The sequence below is a fragment of the Dreissena polymorpha genome, chromosome 9, assembly GCF_020536995.1.
Source record: "Dreissena polymorpha isolate Duluth1 chromosome 9, UMN_Dpol_1.0, whole genome shotgun sequence".
NCBI classification, from domain to species: domain Eukaryota; kingdom Metazoa; phylum Mollusca; class Bivalvia; order Myida; family Dreissenidae; genus Dreissena; species Dreissena polymorpha.
In genome coordinates, this window is record NC_068363.1 from 49,199,665 (window position 1) to 49,217,243 (window position 17,579).

Genomic DNA, 17,579 nt, shown 5'->3' on the forward strand with positions numbered 1-17,579 from the left:
TGAGAGATGTGTAAAAGCAATATGCTTTACTTTTGTTTAATTCTAACGTTTTACCAAACTATTTAAAGAAGGTGTCTTCATGACTTAACTAATAATACCAAATTATTTAACATAACCGAAATATTTGCGAACGTTTAATTACTTTGTGTTTCTAAAATATTTCAGTGTATGAAGGGCAAGGTTTTGCAACACATATAGCTGTTTTAAAGGAAGAAATTGTTTTGTTAAAATTGATAAATACATTTCGCATACTACTTTCAGAACGTTTATGATGTTAATAATAGTGATGTTTTAAAATTCTTATGTCAGACATGACGAGAGCGATGATTACGTTGCGATTGCTTCAAATTAAACGATTTAATATAACTTGCACGTAAATAAAACACACACGGTAAATTAAAAATCTCAACGATTGTTTGTACAAAACCATGGGATACCAATTACAATAAAGCTACTTATTGGCCCAAATGTGCAAACATGTTTTAAACGGTGAACATAATATCATTCTAATAAATATAAGTCACTCAACATATAGATTTTCAGTAGTTTTGTCCTTGCATGAATTTCCAAGAAATATCTTCTCAAGGAATCGTTTCGTTCTCTTAAACGAACTCGTTCTGTGTTTTTGTTTTGTAGGCGGTGTCTCTAGAGCGTTCGTCTTGCTGGAGTGGCACTTCAGCATGAGTTGTTTATGGATTCCCACTAGCAGTTCGTCTACCCGGTGGTTCAAGGCAGCCGAGGTCTCAATGTACTTGCAGTCGTAACCGTCGGCAGCCGACCGACCCTCTTAAACACAAATGAATACATGTATGGATTCGGAGAATTTATGTAATGTTAATATACACAAATATGATACACAGACATTGCGTCGAAACCTCAGCCATCTTGCCTTATAAACTATAAACATTAAGCACGAAAGTCGAAACATTGAAAACACAAACACACACAGTACGAACAAGACATCTTTAGTACATACAGATGTGGGCATTAATTGATGAAAGTGTTATTATGATTCAAATTTATTGAACTGGGTTTTGATTTCGGTAACAACAGATATGTATATCTTCGTATATCTGCGTATATCTGCGCTATTCTAAGCAACTTTAGAATGGAGAAGAGTTTGGAAAAACAATCTAATCTTATCATAAAAAAGCTTTTAGCGTAGAAAGACCAATGTTTAGAAATGAAACCAAATAAAATTATCTATTAAAATAAAAATTAAAATATCTATATTGACAATCACTGCTTCAACATCGTCAGCATCTTTCTTGATTCGTAGAACAGTACTAAAGAACTGGATATCGAGAGTTTTAAAAGGGTATCTTTAAACTGAGGATAATTCATGAAATAAAATGTGTTTAGAAAATATGTCCACCTCCAAAGAGTTATTTCGTTCCCTGATTTACAGCCGTGATAAAAAGATGTTAAGTGGTCAATATGTGCATCTGTTCATCAAGCCCCTTTAAACATGCTACGAGCCCCTCAACATTGTTTAAATTAAAATTCATTGTTTTGAAAGCTATTTCGCAACTTTGTCATTCTACATATTCATTAGTAAGGTTATTTAGGTTATTTTAATCTATTGATTTAATTTACTTAGCAGAAAAACAGCTTCAAATCGAAATTATTATTCAAGGTGAAGAAATATACCGCATGCAAAGATATTTGTTGTTATAGAACTATGTGTTTACCATCAGCAGGTATCGTCCTTTTCCGAGCAAGATCAGCTTTATTGCCTACAAGAATAATAGCTTTATGAGCATCAACTTCCTCTCAGGAGCTGCTTTATCACTTCTACGGCTTGGTCAAAGCTGATTCGGTCTGTTGTCGAGAAAACAACCACAAACGCATCAAGCGAAAGAATTTCCGTGTTTTCCTTAAAATAAACAACAAATTACTGGTCAAAACATCGATAACAAATACATTAGTATGGCTGCATATATTGAATACGAAAAGTCAGCTGACATGGAAATATATATTTATCTTCTACAGTAGGGCACACATACAAGCGATCAGATTGGTTTAGTATGTTTATTTTCTACAGTCAATTGCCAACTCAATTGTGTTTTCATTAAAAAAAAACTATGAAAATATACATTTATATAAAAACTCTTTAATCTCGTGTTTCTAACTGAAATGTAAAACACCATTACATTAGTCTATGTAAAAGCACAACTGTAGCAAAATAATCGAAAGTTCAGAGTTTTTATCCTGCTCAGCTTTCCAGGTAAATTGGCTGAGATGTTGTCCATATATTTATTTATCATAGATAAAAATTCTGACACTGATTGCTACTTTGGCTGCTACTTATTGCTACTTATCTCTTTGACTGCATATATGTTACAGTCGACTTGAAGATAAACAAAGCTCCTTAATGTAGACAAATTACTTAGGTTTACACTATTAAAACATTGTTATATAGGTTCACGTTTACAATCGTACAAGGCAATACCGACCTTTGATCATTGTTTATAATTCTCTATAAGATTTTGATTTAAGTCATGCAACAATTTCAATTTTTGACATTATCAGCATTTAACTCGAGCGGATTTGTTAATTTAACTGTTGTGCAAATAAAGGTTGAGTTTGTTATAACGTGGTAATTGATCACGTGTTAGCTTTCATGAAGTTACACTATTGTGAATCTTATTACAATCATCCATTTGATTCTAGTTAAAATGAATGCAAACTTTTATTGTACAATTTTATGTTTTAAGTTCGTCATAGTTTGTAAAATTTCACAAGAGTCAGTAGTACATTTTCATGATTATAAATGGAAAATAATTAACCGTCAAAAGTTCACTATATAGATTGAAGTGTAGATTATGTGTTATGCTGTTTTTTTTTTTGTTTCTAATGATATGTATTTTTTTATGTATGTTTTGCATTATTTTGTCCGACAATTCCCAGAGATTCCGTAATTTACTATTGTAATGTCAAATTTACTGCCGGCCAAGCTGTCTCGTTTGGTACAGCGATAGGCTAGTAATGCATATGATCGTGAGTACGATTCGATGAGTCATGTCAATTGTGTGGGCATTGGTTGTGTTAACGACCATTTTAAGGTCACTCTGTCTCTCCCTTCCGGAAGTACAAGAAGAAAAGTTGTGAGTTACATCACTATACAACTCCTTCTGGTTAACCAATAAATGTGTAAGTATACAAACACACTTGACACCTTCGTATAAATGGGTACGAGAAAGATCCAAACAAATACAATATTTGATTACCTGAAAATCTTCTGATTTTACGAATTCCAAAGTTGTTTCTTCGCCATCGACCTGCAGGGTAACCGTCCGTTCGTCTTCGGATTGCGCTGGAAAAAAATAGTTCGACAACATTAAATAAATTATTTTAAATCGCCAAGCAAGTCAATATGTGTGTTCCATTGTATTTGGTGATCAAATATATTGATTAAACCATTGAAGGTCTCTTCGGCATTCTATTGAGGGCCAAATTTTTACTCAAGTAAATATATGAACACATTCTCGAAATGTATGATCAACTAATGCTATATACCGGCAAATAATCGTGTATTCTGTTGTCAGATTAGGTTAGGTACCAAAAAACCAAACTCGTATACATATATATTCAAATGTTGCTTAAATCGGCATACAATTAATGTCCGTTTGTTGAACCAGACTTCGCCCTTTGTTGCTTGTTTGATATTCCAGTCAATACGTGTCATGGACATTGAAAAATAAAGCCTAACGTTTATAAATCACAGTTAAACTGGGAAATATTTCCGCATGAATTCAGATTATATTATAAAGTATGTATGATGTTTCATTAAAAAACTAATCGATTTTGTTTATAAATCATTGAGCTAAAAGCATTTGTAATTTTTTTTCACCACACAGTTTCGTATCCAGTAAAGATTTTATCAAATATTCGCTGACTAGGAACTTCTTTTTACTGATATACTTCGCCGTTTTAACCTTTTTCCACGTTTTCGTTTATAATAAATATATGTAATAAATAAATAAAGATGGACAACACGTTCTTTATATTACATAACAAAATAATTTACTTGTTGCCTACCAGATAACTTAATGTTAGTGAAATACACGCAATCCCAACCGTAGTATCTAGAATAAGGTATTTATTATAAAGTTTGATCCAAATCTCTAACTTCATTCGCATATTATCGAATGGAATCAATTTTTCGAAACTTTATTAATTATGTACGTAAACTTTATACCACTCGATATGCAACATCAAGCAAAATAAAAGATACACACACGACAATATCAACACAGTATCACATTTTCTTCTCAAGTTAAAGAGCAGAAACCGTCGATCTATTTACGTGTCTGTGGCCTTCAGCTCTTCTCGCCCCCAATAAAGGAATAGGCGTAGTTTTATTTTCCAGTATTTTATATGAAGTTGTGTCAGAAAAGCCTAATACGTTCTGATGTTACCCAGCGGGAACTACTTTTCTATGGCAAACCATTTTATTTATTCATTAGATTCAACTTGGTGAATACAAAACAAATGCCCTGATATTTTCAGTATAAATTATTCCGTAGTTTCTATCTGAAACCTGAATCATTTTCAACAATGGTATAATTGTTATCCAATAAAAACGCTACATGCGCACGGTGTTCAATACTTTCATGTGAATGGGTCGTTTTATTAAAATTTGTTGGCAACCATTATAAAACGTTTAGAATGAACCTTTTTTTTTCAACATAATTGTAATGTTCAACAATACATTTGGTTTTCATTCAGGTTTGTTAGAAAAACACGTACGAAATAAAGACTGCTTGTAAAAATAATACTAATTATAATAATATACGGTTTTCTTTATTTCAAACATGTATGATTAATCACGTAAATGATGATAAACAGTGATTTTTCAGTGTGTGCCTTTTGCAATAGCTCCCCTTAATGTCATTTGTATTTGGTAAATTAATCTTAAATGTTTTAAGTCGAAAGACACGCCATTCCGTTTTAAATTATTATGAAATGAGTGTGCGTCGGTGACGCATTGGTTAAGGATCGAAATGTGATATGTGATATGTTAAAGGTAAAAGCGTTAATGAAGACATAGTTATTAATAAATAAATACTATCAATAATTAACCATCAAACCCATTTTACAATTAAATGTATGAAACTATAACCCTACATAACACGACACTACTTTGTTTATGCTCAGTGTGAAAAACTCATGTTTATAAAAAGCAAAGTCACTGCAGGCACCTACTTGATATGTTGTCCTACTAAACGTTTACATAAACAGAAAACAGAAGATCCACATGAAGTTGGGGATAGGCAATTTTTATTGCAATTTCATAATGGTCGAGAAGCTTACGATATCATTCCATTTAATCAAGAACATGGAATAATGAGCGCTGGTCTGATTGAGATCAAATAATTGCTACAATTTGTACATGGCTTGAACTTGAAGATTATGTTCGAGGAACTCGTTCAATATGTGATTGCTCTCGGCCGATTGCGGTGTTAATGGTAATCAGCTATTGTAAATAGTAAGGTGTTGGTTTTATAGTCTAATGAACATATAAAATATGTTGCAAAACAATATGTGCCTGGATTATCGTAATTATTCGATCGAACGACGGGAAGTGTTTTTAAATTTGAATATTGAAATCAGCATTACTTAATCAACAGCGCTAGAGTAAACGTGTCATCATAAACATGCTTAGGTGACGTAAACTTAAAAAAAATTGACTTGCTTACACAAATTTAATTAAGAATCTGATTAAAATCAATGCAGTGAATGCAGTTATGACATACGTACGGTGTAAAAGATAGGCTTGTGAAATGGTTTTATTCACGAAGTATCTATCTGCAAAGATAATTAAATAACACAAACTTTACTGAGTTTTGAATAGAATATGTATAAGAGCTATTTAATTATCTACCTGTCAACATGTGAAATCTCTTTGCGTGTTTCATTCGAGTTATACGAAGGATTGGCCTGATTACTCGGTCAATCCATGATTTTATCTGCGGGGGGGGGGGGGGGGGGGGTTCTAGGCTTTTACATGATGTTAACCCAGCACATTCACAAAAACGATTTTAACAAAAGGTTATTATTTCAGGGTCACTGAAAAGAAAGACGACCACAAGTCGTATTAGTTTACGAGCATAAATAAACATATACACTGTACTTTTCAGTTATATTGAACTTCAAACATATTACTAACGTTAATATGATGGACGTTCACACATTTTCACACATTACACATTATGATATAACTAATCTTTCGCATCGAATTTCTACGGCAAAAACCGCTGATTAAACCACGGTAATTTGTTTTGTAATCGCAAATATATTGTTCTGTGTTGTATGTCACTTTCTTTAAATAAAAGACCAGCAGTTGTTATTCTTAAAACTCTTGGTGATATATCTTTAGTTTCTATATGCTTCCATAATTTACTTGGTAATTGGTTATAAGCGGACATTGTAGTTTTGAAAATGGATTTGATGACAGCTGTGGTTTCATGATTTAGGCATATGCGTTACAGTAATGTTTACCTTATTTTGCAGAGTTATTAAACATGGTGCACCCTTTTTAGATAAGGAAAATGGTAAAGCAAATAACACCCGATGTTTATAAAAAATGTGATAACTGAAGCATTAATAATCGTCAAGCACCCTTTCCAACACCCTACATTAGAGTAAACCAAACAATATGTTATAATAACATTCTGTTGAACCATTAACTTTATGCACATGTTGTACGACATTGCAACAATTTGCATATTATACATTTTGATGAGAAAGTGAGAACGTTTATAAAGAGAAAATAATTAAATAAAATGCTTATACAGTCGTGTTAAAAAAAAATTAATAAAAAAAGTAACAACGTTTATCATGTATCAGAAACTGCTATTCCATCTGCGAAAACTTACATATATTGAAGTTTCCGCCCCCTAAGAACTCAGATGTCATAAACTGATTGATTATGGAGGATTTGCCAACTCCTTCTGCTCCTAAAAACAGAACGCGATAGTACTTCGGTAATTGCTCCTCGGGTTTTGTCGTAACTACGGTTGGTAATAGATATGTATTATCGTCATCGAGGCTATCAACGGTCACTTCTGGTTGACTTTGAATCAACATAATATCCGTTGCATCTTTACGCTTTTTAAACGAATCACCGCGATTAACTAATCCTTTTGAAGTCGTTTTAAATGACCGAACCCTTCGTAGCTCGCCGCTGGTCTTTTCCGGTCGTTCGCGAAAGGAACGCGCCCTTCTTACGCGTCGATTTTCCTCATAATTTCCATCATCACTATTACTACTTCCGTCCCCATCCATTTCTGGTCTCTTAGAAACACTTTCCTCCAGAAATTCAGAATTGCAAGGAACACTTAGAAATTTTTCGAATACGTCCGGACACTCTGACGAACCAATACTTTTTCTGCGCGTTCTGTTGCTAATCCATCGTTCCCTCCCAATGTCGTTCAACTTCTTGCGATTTACGTGAAGCGAGTACGAGCGAGCTCGATATTGTGACTGCAAATGTACGTGAGAACAGTTGCTCACATTCAAGTCGCCTGATGCATCCGTACCACCAGACAACTCTGAGTGCGTGTTTCCAATATTCGAGCATTCGCTCCCTAAATACTCCGTTTGATGCCTGTTATGAAAATTACGAAGCAGCTCTGCCATATTTGTGATCATACTGGTATAGATCCAGCGAGTCTCATAAACAATTACTACGAATATCAATAACTGGATTCAGTGCGATGAAACAGGTCCATATTTTCGAAATCTAAAATGTCCATGTCTCAAAAGAATCGTTAATATACATGTTTATTACAGATAAAAGGCAAAGTAACGATGCAAACACACATTTGCATACAAGATTAGCATACAAAAGCGACAAATCGATCACAGATAATTTGATACATGAATTAATAACTCCGATAGCAGAAGCCTTAAACTATTCGTAATTTGTCCGTATTAATCGTTTAGCTAAATAGTATGAATAATAAAATCCAATATTTGTTATGATAAATATCGAGCAGTCATAAATAAATTCTTAGTAACGAAACGGTCACTTCCTAATCCCGAAACTGCATAAACGCACGCAATATGTCAGGAAATTTTTCCAAACGCCTTATGTCAAACAAACTGACTGCAAAAAATTAAGCTCCAGATGTTGCCAATAGTATTGATCGGTGTTATTACCCCACATTGATGTTTTATTTCTCAATGCAAATGCCAAGACCGACAATTCTAATGTTTCGATTATAAACGTATTGCTTTTATCGGATTCATTTTTTATTTACGACAAAATTATTATTTTTTAGATGAGATGTTAATGATTAGTTGCAATTCAATGATAATAAAACAATATTTAATTATTCAAAACAAATATGATGCATATAATTGGATAAGTAGAGACGTGGAACAATCGTCAGTCAGAATTGTATTCCATTCAATCATCGTATACTCATTTTGATAATAATTGATTCAAACATAACGGCGCAATTCGCAATAGCGGAGGCTAATTCTTTTTCTTAAGAGAATAATGGGCATCATTAGGTTTTTACGACAAATATGTAATGAGTTTAAAGATTGTGTATTTCTTTATGTGCAATCGTACATTGACGATAGTATGAAGAAAATTATTTTATGACTTGCATACGTCTCCCCAGAGGGTTCCTCTATTTATATTAATATATTATATGAGAGCAACGGAATAATATTATTATCACAGAATAAGGCTTTTTTAAAGATAAATAGCCAGATACATAATTATTTATATTAAGCGGATGATTTCAACGCTAAGACGAATGATTAAAGGGACCCTTTCACAGATTTTGGCATGTATTGAAGGTTGCTATCAAGTGCTTTATATTGATAAGTGTACACATATGACCTAAAAATCGAAAGTAAAAACAAGCAAGAATACTACTACTATTTAAAAAGGAAAAATTTAAAAAAGGAAAAACAAGAAACCCACAACTGGGCTCGAACCACTGGCCCCAGGAGTCCTGGAGTAAAGGTTTACCGCTTAGACCACTCGGCCATCCGTTCTCATACAATGAGTGATGTATATTATACTTTATACAAGCAGTCCTCGTAGTATCACAACAACCAATCTCCCCAAATTATTCAATCGTTTCGCGTTACAACGCTTTATAATTTTCAGATTTTTAATCGTCATAATATGCAGATAATGGCTATTTTAGAGCATGGTAAATGATCAGTATTACTGTTTCCTCACAATTATCAAAACTCAAACGAAAATTTGTTAATCTGAAAAAAAACTTATTTGATTTTGTCAAATTACCAAAACGTGAAAAGGCCCCTTAAACGGCTTAAATACCTGGTTTACGTGTCAAATGTTGATGTAGATTATGAACAGGATATTTTTTAACTTGCCACGGAATAGCAAGAACTTGGGACAATCATTGCTTGATATGTGTTGTACTCATTGTACATTCTTTATTGTAGAGTGTGAAATGACACAATGGACAGTTCTACTTGTGCAGCAAGGCATAGCCACACTGTTTTTATCTATGATATTTCGTCATAATTATTTAATTAGCTACTATTTTAAGGTGAAATTTTGTGACGAGTATGATTACTTTCTAATCTATATATTATTAAAATTCGCAATAACCTCTAACAATCGAAACGTGAAAGTGGTGTCCAAAGAGTTATTACCTATTTGCGTCATTCCTAAAGTTAATGTTTTCTAGCAAAATTGCAATGAACGTTTGCACGATTGTCGCAATAATGATTCCTACAAATCATTGAGGCTTCCCTAAAATTCTTCAAATATACAGGACGGCGGTAGCTGATATGCGCGCTCGCAATAAAGATACACGTACAAACTTGCAATCAGAACATTATTCATGGCGTGTACTGAGGCTAAACGAAATAAATATACTCTTTTATAGTCGAATTATAATGCCGACTTCATAAATAAACACATTTGACCGAATATCTTAAAACATCTTTGAAAGCAAAATCGTTATCACGTTAAAGAAAACAAACGCTTCGCCCCTGATCAAGCGCGAAACAACTCAAAAGCATACTGGCGACTCCTTCAGTGGTCAGACAGGGTTGTATAGGAAATTAACGTTATTAAATCGGAAGCAAGGCGTTACGTATTTCAGCTTGTTTCTTCATGAAGAAGACCAAAATACCGTGATATAAAGCTATTATCCAATAATACTATATATTTATGTCCGTGCTGTATTTAGAATCATGTGGGAGTTTGAAGGGGACTGTCAATCAATGTCAGAGTCTGGTAGATTGTGCAGACTTTGCAGTGGGTTTTCTCACATAATTATAGGTCGCGTAATGTCATTTAATTTCAAGGGCGACCTCCTGATATACATTTTAACTCAATTAATTGGTATAAATTTATATAGCATGATTTTAAACTACAAAAATAATTCCAATAATGTAGGACAATTAGGAAACATCCAAAATGATAAATCTATGTTTTTCGTTATTGTGATTTCTGTACACAGTTTTTACTAAAATGTGACGATGTTATTTTTTCTATTGTCCTCCATCGTTTAATATCGACTGTGTAGTTTGCGACGTTTGTCAATATAACTTTTAAGGATCAATCAGCCATTTTCAATTTTTAATACTTAACGTTATTTGTGAACACTACATGTTGCTGATTACATTTTCCCGAGCATGCCTGGATCAAATATAATTATTATAATAACTTATGTAATGCAATACTATAATTCCGCATGTCTTTCGCATATGTTTGTTTATTTTCATTAATGTCAGATGGGTTGCTCGTTATTCGAACAATCGTATTAAGAAAAGGCATGTAATTGAGCTTTATAGTAACTTTTTGACAAGTTTTATTTTATTTTATTTTTTTAAAGCAGAGGAATAAATTTAACGCAATCAAATGTCAAATGATGAACAGAGTAAAAGTCATATTGAAGTGCAACGAAATGTCTAAACGGAACGAAACAAATTAAATGATTAAAAGTCATAAATATTACCTAAGCTTTAGCAAAAACGGTTATTAGAATATAAATATTAAATTGCAACCCATTTATATAATTTTATTATTCATTTGCATGTGTTACTATTTTGTAATAAATTTTATAACAACTTTTGTTGGATCTATTTTATGCAAAAACTACTTTACGTGTGGCAATGGTTTATATGTCGACATATTCTACCTAGAATTAGTTGTAGTGAAATATCCAATGAGTGTCAAGTAGAGCGGCTGTATGTAGATGTGTATGTCTTGCTTTCAACAACTTGGCGTACAATATTTACATACAACTGATTCATGATCCTACTTTTGATCCTTTGCAACCGAGAAAACCAATAGTACACATAAGTATTTTCATCAGACTCTCGCGTGAAAAGCAGACATTCTCAGCTGTTCAATACCTGCGAAAATAATTAACCTAAGCGCATTGGTTTTTATAAAATGAATCAAAGCCTTTAAGCGTTAATTAACTAGAGAGGCTGAATAGATCAATACGCAGTATACTAAAAGAAGGTTTTATTATGAAAAGACAGATGGAATTCTATAAGATGGAAGGATCGTTAAATGCATCATTTCTAATTAAATAAAGTTGAATAGCTTTCACGAATGTTAACTTAATTGTACAAAGCCCATTTCTCATATTATACACTTATTTCATGGATGCGCGGTGAACAGTCAAAACTGTTTCCCAAGGTATCAGGGATGACTTTGGTACTGTTGCCCGAGGCCGATAGGCCGAGGGCAACAGTTCCAAATGTCCGCCCTGATACCAAGGGACAACAGTTTAGACTGTTCACCAAGCATCCATGAAATAAGTGTTTTATTACCTGATCAAATTTGCAACATAGAAATAACAGCAAACTATTTTTTTTATTTACACACAACAGTAATAGATAAAATAAATAATTTTGACTGTTTAACTGTAAAATGACGTCATTTTTTCGACGAAATGACGTCATTATTCCAGCGGGCAACAGTATAAAAATATTACATGTCTGACAGGGTGACAGTAAATTTGCCAACTTGAGGAAATACTGTCAACCGAGGCGAAGCCAAGGTTGACAGTATTTTTCCGAAAGTTGACAAATTTACTGTCACCCTGTCAGACATGTAATATTTATTTTATTATACCGAACAAACTATTCAAACAGGAGCAATTTATATGAATCATAAACAATTTTAATATTCAATAATTGCATTTAATTTCAGCAATGAACAACAATTAATATATTGAGTGGTTCAGCACCCAATTGTATAAACGCTGGTTAAAGTTACCGCTCAGTAACTTTCAAACCTTGGTAAGTTTGCAATTATTCAGGTTTAGTAACCTTCAAAGTAACTCGATTGTATAAAAACGATATACCGCTACGTAACCTCACCGCGCAAAGTTGAATTTAACCACCGGTATAGAGATGTGTAAAGTATAAGATGGTAAAAATAGCACCACACTGGAATTCGGAATGTGCCATTTTGTACATCATGTACATTGTGCCATCATCCACTAACTTATCCGTTGTGTAATGGAATGTTTTCCATTCTTTGTGTATTTATATATTAAATTATTTTCGTGTACAATAAGAGCATTAACTATAGACAAATAAAACATTGTGCAAGTTTAAACATATGTTTGTATGCAGAAATCTGCAAATGCAACCGAGTTTACAAACGGCTATTATTTCATAAACTGCTCCGGTTCATTTGAACAGCAAGAATGTAGAGTACATGACGTAACGTGTGACGAAGAAGAATGTTTATCGTGTTCATAAACTCATTTGAATATAGTAATACTCTAATTGGATGGCAGTAAGGGTCTTAATTTAATTATGCTAAACTAATTATTAAAGACCCTTGATGTACAATCGTCAATCATTGACTTAAATGGATTATTTATGGATTTTAAAGGTAAGAACTAAGATACTATTTCGAACGCGTTTTGCTTTTTGTTTGTACTTTTGTCGTTCCCTGTTCTCGGAGAAATGATTTTAACATAGGCGCCATTGATGCATCGGATCACACACGGCATACCCATAACAATACGTAAAAATACGTTCTGTGCGTCCTTAAATTCGTCGTCCAAAATCGGAAAACGTTTATACTAAATTGAATTTTGTATGACTCCAGTCAATGCTAAAATAATGGCATTTATCTATTGTACAGCACAGTTTCAGCTGCAATCGATATATAAATTATCCCTATAAAACGGAAATGCAAAACTGCGTACTGCGCATGCGCAAATGGGACAGTATATTTTCGAACATTACGCACGTGGTTGCTATGGCAGCGGGATACTGTATTTTTTGGACAGTAATTTTTTTCCCGCTGGTGGCACGTGATTACCAAGGTAGCGGGAGACAGTATTTTTTGGACAGTAAATTTATTCCCGCTGGGTCTGACAGTATTTCTATGTCGCGATGGCCTATGGGAGTTTAGCATTGTGAATAAAAGTGAGGTATAATAATTCAAACTGTTGACCGGTCAACAGTTCGATATTCACCGGTAACAATTTAAAACATTGCAAATTTCTTTTTCGACGAGGAAATAGCAAAAAATAATTTATTATCATTTATATAAGACATCAGGTAATAAACATTACTGTTGCATTAAGACAAATACATTTTTTTAAAGAATTTGACACAACCAAACCCAGAAAATAAAAATTGATAATGAGAACAACATTAGTGAACATGTGCTATATTTTTCATGAAATTGTTGTAAAAACCTAAACGTAAAATATCACATAATAACATGTTTTAGATCAAGTGACTCTTTGGAATTTGTCAACTACATCGAATTAAAAAAACATACATAATGCGCAACAACCGCGAAAATGCGCACGTGTGTATGAGTGTTAGTACGTGTGTGTGTGTGCGCGTGCGAACGTGCATGCATGCGCGGGTGCGTTTGTGTGTGTGTATGTTTGTCTGTCCGCGAGTGTGTAGTCCGTCTGTGGACATGCATATAGCATTTTTATATAGTGAATAAATTCTAACAATATTATTATGTGATTTGTCATTATTTATGTATCATTGAACTCTATTTTGTTTTATATGCTAGTGTACCTCTAACAATAATTCTTATTAAATGTGCAAAAATATGTAATATAATCAACGTTTTACGTATAGACATATAACTGGTGGCATGGTTAATTTCCAAAATAGTCAAATAACTGCGAATTCTAAAATGTGACGGATCATTAGGTATTAGTGAAAGATGCAATATCTGTTTGCAGTGTTGGTTGGTTTGTAAGGCTACAACACGCCAGAAAGACACAATGTTATGTTTTGCAAAAAAGACACTTATGACATTTGATTTTGGTTCGTGTCCGCCTGTTAACGACTGTCCAACCTACCAAAACTTAAAAACGAAAAATTAGAGGCGCCACGGCGTCAATTTCGCACCCGCCAGAAACACAATATATCAGCTATTATTCCCTTGCTGCCGATCGTGTCTTGTTCCTGCTCGTGAATGCGCATTCTGAAAGGTCAATGAATGGTCAGCCATTTTAACAAAATATGTTTATGACGTTTGTAATATTTCACAGAGCTCATTTGACCATATTGTCATAACTTCCTCGAGTACATGTACTAGAGTTCTGACGTGTCTGATATTAATTAACCTTTATTCAACACGAAGATTTGAAATAGGTGTTTATTCTTAATGAAAGGTCGTTTGCATTTGAAGGTGTCTTAATGTTTTAAGGAGTGGATGACTTCCTTTTGAACAATAAATTAAGACGCGTTGTTTAGATTTGTCTATGAAATGAATAATCGTGTGTAATCTTTGTGTTGTTTTAGTTCCAAGTTCAGATTTATGTTTTTGCGTGTGATTTCCGTGAAGAAAAAGGGGTCATTGCAAATTCGAAATGCGTGATATATGCAATACAGCAAGATCACATATGCGTTTTCACGCTAAAGTAACTATATTGAACTTAAATATAAAATCGGAGACGATATGTTCGCAAAAAGTACATTTGAATATTCTTTAAAGCTTTTCATTTATGTAATGGCGATTAAATATGGTCGTTGCTTAACAAGTGCATTTATTTCCTTAGTGAGTATAATAGTGGTAAACGAATACCAGTAATGTATCATATTTTTTACAATGTATTTGTCGTGATTATACTATTCGTGTATTCTTAACAACTGGCATGAATGTCTTTAGTCGGCTAGTTTATAAGTTACTGTTCTAGTATAAGAATCTCATTTCAATTTAAATTGCGACACGAGTGTTCTGTTTGAAATGGAAAAATCGTAGATTGTGATTGTGAATGCTTATTAGGTATTTTAAAAGGATATATTTAATGCCTATCATGTTCACGTAAATATTTTATAGTCATTTTATGCGAAGAAGAAAAAAAGCATCAGATACACATTTTGAATGACGATAATTCAGTTGTATTACAGTCCATTGTGCATATACTTACACCGTGGTAAACCTCAATCCTAAAATTCTTTCACTCATATCAATGTTGCTATGGACAATGTTTCATGTTTCCAATGTCAGTATTGACTGGTATGATGTAATAATAATCGTCTAACAAATTTGTCTGCAAGAAATATGTGGTGGTGGTGGTGCAGGTGTTGGTGGAGCAGAAGGTGGTGATGGTGGTTCTTTGTAAACCTTTTTAGTTCCATGGTGCAACTCAAACACATTTAGGTCTTCTTCTGTAGCGAAGACGCTGTATTGGTTGCAATACATATATAATAAGATATTTTAGAGTAAAGCTATTTCCGTAAACAAGTTGTTGCGGTAAGTGGTAATCCAAATTATATCAAGACATTTACTTGATATATGTCCCAATTCGTTGACGTTTTATTTGTGTCGAGTATTTTTAGAACGTTTAATTTCAATGTTTTATATTTATTTATTTACATACTTGCGATTGGTTTGAACTAGTTAAAGTCTTGATTAACTGCAACGTTTCCAATTTAGCCTTGCGTCAAATTATCTTGCATCAGCTGCAATAATGTTGCTGATGTATTATTAAGGTACGTCAAGAGTGAAAGGAACAGTTTCTGACTATGTTCCGAAAAACACGTAAAATACCAAATTGAATAATGAAACAATAGGTTGTATTATGAAACAAAAGTATGCTTGCTCTGTCAAACACAACAATGAGGATATCTAAGTTGCATTAACACAGGTGGCTTAACTGATATCGCAACATAGAAATCATGGCATTGCATGCGTTCGGATTGAATTTATCGTATATTCGTATAAGGCCAGCATGGAACATGTTCAACTTGTCATGTGCAACTAGCAAATTATAACTTGTTTTACCGTGTCTGAAAAAATGCCTTTTTATTTACCCTTCGTTCCCCAGGTACAGGTCGTTAATACATTGGCATTTTCATAATGGCGACCGAAACAAACACGGTCTTTCTTATTATAAAAAATATTTATTAATTGTTTAAACATTGTGACTTTTGAACAATGTATTATGAAGAAAATTCTTCCGTTGAGAATTCTTGCTATCGGTCCATATGACTAGTTGTTATGAGGAACGAACTTAAAATTTAACATTTTCCTGAATACATTCCTTTCCGTAATATGTATTGCACATTTACTTGTGAACACAATATCGGAAATTGTTATTAAAACAAATGCATCATGTATAGTTCAAAACTCTGTTAGCTTATAAAGTAATCGATATTCCAAATATCAGAATGTGAAAATAGTTATATACAAGAAAACAACTTCTTGTGAAAGCATTTTACATAATAATTGTACACGATTCTCTGTCGTAATGCGAAAATGCATATACACTTCACATGGTTAATGTTAGATAACGTGCATACTTCAAAATGCATTACATATATATCATCCTTATCAGTGAAACCATGTGCATTCAATTTAAGAAACATAACAATGGTTGTAAAAAAACGTTAAATTGTTAAATTCATATGCTCTTAATTTGTAAAACAACATTTTTCATCTTGTTATTTTCAACTAACTTGCTTTCATAGACGATGTATCTTCGGCGTTACAGAGAAGAAAATCAGCACAATGGGTCATTGGATGTCCAGTTAATCTCATGCATATGGTTTTTAACTTGATCAAATAATATGATGATTCAAATTTGTATAAACATTTGCGCGATGGTCACTATATTTTATATTTAATTACTTCTATCAAATACTAATTACGAGGTATCGAATGAAAAGCTTTAGTACTTTAAACATATAACATTATAACGCGTCGTTCAAAAAAATGTTTATTCATCAGTAATGTATATCTGCACTATGATGTAAAAGCAAACGTACAGGCGGTTGATACGTTTTAGTTTCATTTATTTAGTTTACACCTCGTTATTGAAGCTGTTCTATGGTAACCACGGCTTTATTGTGTAAAGTGCTGGACTAGAAACGAAGGAATAAATAAAACAGGACTGCACATGATCATCATAAAGGTTCCGGTTTCAAAGTATACCATTTATATGAACATGTTTAACATGAAAAGTTATGAAAATGAACCTCAAGAATAGCCACAGGGTGTTACCACTAGAACTCAAATGTTGCCGGTAAGCAAGTAATTCCAACTACCATACAAGGCAATTAATTCATACAACACACAAATAACAATAATACTACATATATTTTGGCAAAAAACATCGAAT

The 17,579-nt window shown here is 33.1% G+C and overlaps 1 pseudogene; it reads right to left on the bottom strand.

The window, feature by feature from the left end:
- Positions 1-520: 520 nt before the first annotated feature.
- Positions 521-7,644, bottom strand: LOC127846024 (uncharacterized; annotated as a pseudogene).
- Between the last annotated feature and the right edge of the window lie 9,935 nt (positions 7,645-17,579).